Source organism: Trematomus bernacchii, unplaced genomic scaffold (genome assembly GCF_902827165.1).
Source record: "Trematomus bernacchii unplaced genomic scaffold, fTreBer1.1, whole genome shotgun sequence".
Classification (NCBI taxonomy): domain Eukaryota; kingdom Metazoa; phylum Chordata; class Actinopteri; order Perciformes; family Nototheniidae; genus Trematomus; species Trematomus bernacchii.
Window position 1 is genome coordinate 26,867,043 of NW_022987739.1, and position 5,602 is coordinate 26,872,644.

The 5,602-nt window shown below is 37.4% G+C and overlaps 1 non-coding gene across 1 annotated transcript; it reads left to right on the top strand.

Moving 5' to 3' along the window:
- The first annotated feature begins 5,184 nt into the window (after positions 1-5,184).
- trnae-cuc lies at positions 5,185-5,256 on the top strand. Its single transcript has one exon. It is a non-coding gene; the product is annotated as a tRNA-Glu (tRNA).
- Positions 5,257-5,602: the final 346 nt, after the last annotated feature.

Below are 5,602 nucleotides of genomic sequence, written 5' to 3' on the forward strand. Positions count from 1 at the left end.
TTTGCAGATTGAACTGAATTTCTTCTGTAGTGTTGATATTCATGACACATTTATTTCACAATCATATACAGTATATAAACGTGCTTATTCCAACATGTTCTGAAACCAGTTGTTGCAGCAGAGAGCAATCACAACATTGTGAAATGATCAAATGTCAGTCCAGTACTCACTCTCTTTTAGCTGTTTCTGGACGAGCGGTGCAACTGGAGTTCCTCAAATGGAAACACTAAGCCAAAAATGAGTCAATTCACATAAACCTGTAATTTATCATGCTTAACTGTATAGCAGAAATGTACAACTTGGTACAAAAAACTGTTTGTCTATATATATCAGAAAAATACAGACCTTTTTGAACATTAAAGAAACATGTCGCAGTAAGAAAATACAAATATGAACCAGAAAATGAGCACAATAGAGCCCCTTTAAACAGGCTGATACTACAGGTATAAAATACAAGAGTACAAAAGTTACAGTGCAGTGAACGATATTAATAGTTATTTCATTTAAAGGGGACCTTTCATGCAAAATGCACTTTTGTACGTCTTTTATACATGAATATGTATCCCCGGTGTTCCAGGGAACTCACCAAGTGTCAGAAAACACAACCCTCTCTATTTTCCTCCATACCCAAATCTCTAAAAAAGGGGCTGCAACGGATCTGATAAAAACTGATCCAGATTTGAACACTGTCCTGACGTCAGGAAAGTGGCGCTACGGCTATTGGGCCAACTCCACCAATCAGGAGGAGACAGCCACGGCCATTGCCGTTCGAAAGCGCTGGAGACGCTGTAGTACATATGCCAGGCCTGTAGGTGGTGCTGTTCTGCCCTTATCTGCCCTTACAAAAACAGAGCCAAAAAATTTCAAATTGAGCAAAATGAGGCATGGCTAAAATGCATGATCTGTTTGGTATTTTGAAAAAAAAAAAGTATAAATATGCCTTATATAGGTATGGTCCTACACTATATTATTCAAATATAGCATGATAGGTCCACTTTAATAAAGGAATACAGAGAATCCTTAGCCTGGATTTAAAAGAAGTGAGAGTTGCACTAGACCGGCTGTTTTCTGGAAGATTGTTCCAGATATATGAAGTATACTGTAGTAACTAACTTATAATATTAAGGCTTAATGTCACATTATTTAAGATATGGCCACCTTTAGCGACAGATAGGTGCTAACCTGCAGCTTGCCTCAGCCATTTTGACCTTTGATAAACCTCTCTGTTCTGTAAAGCTGGAAATCATTGAGTATCCACTTTCACATTGATATTTGAAAAGATAAATCATAGCTGCTTTAAGTTTGGATGTGTTTGGAAAATGTGAGATATGTACTATTTGAACATTGCTCGGCTGTAGAAGTTAGAGGATTACACAATCCCACTCTGTTCCTCCAGAAAGAGTTATGAGTGCGAACCCGATACGAATATTTACTGCCATGAATCTTTGAGAGCAAGATGTACCTAAACACAAATCAACTGTGGTCTTGTAATTGTTCCTCAATTCTTAATTTATCATCTTTTTCTGAAGGCCTTTAGCACAAAGTCATCATTAACAGAACCGCAAGTGAAGGATAACTCGTATATTTTGAAGGCACATTCTGGGATGTCAAAACCAGAAGAATTATAGACGTAATCATCAAATGCCTGCAGATTTGAACACTGATGTATCTCATTCTCCTCATATTTCTGCACCAGTACACGATGTTAAGTTATTGTTTGCTGATGTGACTCCACTGGCCTGATGTTCCTCAGGAGGAGAGGTTAGCGACCAGTAAGGTGATGTAATGCAAACACAATATTTTTTGGAATGTCTCCCATAAAAGTCATAGATCCAAAGTTGTGATTGAAAGACTGTGTTTGGTGTTTATGCGCAATCAGACTGGAAAAACTCATTGGAAACTGACAGGAAAAGTGTGTGTTAACTTTTCTCACATGTGTTTTAAAGAGTCGTCATAAAGCTGGTGTTTACCAGATGCTGTACACCTCCAGTCTCCATTAAGTTACCTGGACCTGTAACTGATGCAAGCAGAAGAGAATAATAATAATAATAATAATAATAATAATAATAATAATAACAATTCATGAACATTTTATTAGAGCGCTTTTCAAGGCACTCAAAGCGCTCTACAATTACACATATTAGACATGTAACAGTTATCACTCTGGACAATACCCACAGGAGCAAATTAGGGTGAAGTGTCTTGCCCAAGGACACCATTATATAAGTAATATTAATAATAATAATAATAATTAACCTTCAAAGAAATGTTATTGTAATAATGATGTATTCTTAATAATGAGGACTTCAAAATAACGTAATAATAATATTATCAACGACCTCTCAAAAATAATGATAATAATAATAAAAAACCTCTCAAACTATTATCATTTTTAATTAGAAGTACAGGAATGAGTCCTAAAACCAAGAAATGACTTTGCATTTTTACCACTTCGGGTTTCTTAGTCTCAAAGTCAACAGTTTTTGAACATGTTGGATTATGTCTGTGGTTAACACAAGATGAAGGGATTTTCACGTTTCCTTATAGGACATAAAATACGTGAGCATAAACCCCACTGGTGAATGTCCGAAGCTTTCATGTGTCATAAAAACGACTGCTGCTAACAAGTAACTAAATGATACTAGTACATGTCATCATGCTGAACATTAGCCGCCTTTAGCTTACCGTTTAGCTACGTTAGCGATTGTGTTTATGCTTCGAAATCATTAAGTGGTGTAAATATGTGGAGATTATCCTGCTGAGTAAAACGTCTAAGTAGCATAAGCGTGTCTTTGTCACAGATTGTATTTTTGCAATATTCTAAAATCCAATGGAAAATTACTTTTTGTTGAGGGAGCCCTTTCGATGCTAACCTCCTGGTCGGCTTACAAAATATATCATCTTTGCACCAGTCAAACTGTGTAGTGCTTTGGCTTTTGTCGCTGACATATTTAAAAATCCTGGTTTCTTTCTCCTTACAGCAACCCTTATGACCCTTAGGTTTAAAAGAATACAGGTGGGGTGGGCAAGGGCTTGGAAAGTGAGTCTTTCAATCTCAGATTCTTGAAATCCCAGCAGATCATAAAGCATCTGTTTCTGTTTTGATTACCATTAACAACCTCATCAAGATGTATGCCGTTCGATGTATGCAAAGAAACCTGTTGAATTTTTCAAACACGAATGCATTCATCATAAAACTATCAGTTGTATAATGAAGCAAGTGTGCGGTAAAGTAGATTTGTAATGGCCCTGACTGTTTTGTTTGGAGACTGTAGTCAAGTAGAATAACAAGGACATTATCAACAAGAATAAAATACACTTTTATCGCTCCGACATCATCACCATGATCAACAGAGACAAATACAACACCCCACTGTCAACAGGTGACACTGACAGACCGTATCACCGTCTCTAAAGGTCAAGAACCTCGTAAAATATTACTGCCGCCATACAAGGAGTTAAACTAGGCAGAACCAACTGGAACATATACTATGTTTATAAAGACAAGGCGTCTGTTAATAGAACCTGAGCTAGTTCACTCAATCGTGCTTTCTTATCCATGCTGTATTTAAAACAGTGATTTCAGAATCAGAAATCCACTATTCGTCCGTGATTCGACCCAGCTAGGGGAGGGTAAGCAACACAAACCTGAAGTACGCATATTGATTTAAAAATATGGTGTTACTCTCAATCAATCAATCAAAGTTTATTTATATAGCCCAATATCAAACGTTTTACATGTCTCAGGGGGCTTTACACTCAGAATATGAATATATATTTATACGACACCCTCTGTCCTTTGACCCCCAAATAGGACAAGGAAAAACTTCCAAAGAAACCCCACAGTTAATGGAGAAAAATGGGAAGAAACCTCAAGGAGAGCAATAGACGTGTGTAAATTAAAAATATAATGAATTTACAACATAGGTATTCCAAATTCTAGAAAAAGATCATGTGTCTGATGTCCCAAAATGCACACTTGATTCTTGGAATTGGTAACATTCAATGTGATGGAGTTAACAAGGTCTGAAGGTATCCAGATATGTGAGAAACTGGGCTCAAGTTCACCACCTGATGAAACAAACCATAAAATACGTTTTTATGCAGTGACGTATGCGCCTCAGGTCTGTAAAATCGGTGTGCAGCTGAATTCAAAGAAAAACCAGCAGCCATGTTGGAGTTCACAGCGTTTAACAACCAGCTATTAAACGGGATTGAAGCAGCCGCCATCAGATAACAACTGGAATCCTCAGAAAGGAACAAAATGTACCTGAAAAATGTCAAGAAGACTTCTGAAGTTTCCTGACAGTCATTTATGTTAGAGTTGACTCTCTGGGACCTGACGGACGATTTGGGCAGGACGGGGAACTCTCACTGACTGCTGGTAGCCTCAATATATATAGCTCAACATACCTGGATGGTGATTTATCTGCTGAATGATGTCATGAAACCAAATGATGGGGTAATGAAGGGATGAGTAAAAGTCATTCATACGCCTGTATCACAGGACAGGGGCACACTTTTAGCCTCTATTAGGAGGACGCTCCTATCAAACAGGAAGTCAAAAGTCACTATTGTATCCTTAAGTGATTAGTAGAAATACTGAAAGGACCTTAAGTGGTGACTTTTTGACTACAGATGGGGTCCAAAACTAGCAAGCCACATGAATGTCAAATTAATTGTATATGCTACACAAATATGGCCAGGATCCATTGAATTTTCAGCATATTGGGTTGCAGATTAGAATTTTCAAAAGGGGGGTTTGTTTAGCATGATACACTTGAAATTACTAAAGGATAAGTTAAAAAAGAAAGTAGAAAGAAAGTAAGGTCAAAGAAAACTGAGCTAAACATTTCAGATGTGTGTATCTCACTGCACTGTAACTTTAATTCATGTACCTTTGTTATTCATGTTTTATTATCTTTGCTTTTAAATGAGTGTTTTTAAATACCATTTTATAATATGTTTCTTAATGCTCTTAATGTCTTTCATTTTTGTAAAGCACTTTGAATTGCCTTGTGTTGAAAGGTGCTATATACCTATAACTTGCCTTGCCTTTTTTAAAACACCTCTAAACCTCATTCCTGACTACTGGGAGATACTATTTCAGAATGAAGATTCGTAATTATTTTAATAAATTAGGTTCGGCGATTTTGACAAAAACGTGAAGGTATTGCGTAACTGTCCCTGGTGGTCTAGTGGTTAGGATTCGGCGCTCTCACCGCCGCGGCCCGGGTTCGATTCCCGGTCAGGGAACGGCACTTTTTGGGTGGTTGTATCTCAGTCTTAAATGACTTTGCATTGAAACCAAACGGTCGTCAATCGAAAAAGAAAAAAAGTGTCAGTAGATGGATAGGTGCCAGTTTGCCTCCTATAGGCACTTCCAAGGTTTCCTTAAGCAAGGCACCAAACCCCAAAGTGCTCCTTGGTGTTGAACCATTTGCACCCTCTCCACTAATGCATGTGTATGGGTCCTGTTTGTGTGTGTGTGAATCTGGGGTTTATTTGTAGTAATGTAAAAATACAAATCACAGTGAAAAACGGACTTTGTAATAAATTCTATCTTAATCTTAAGATTCGAATTCCCATAAAAGATAATCAA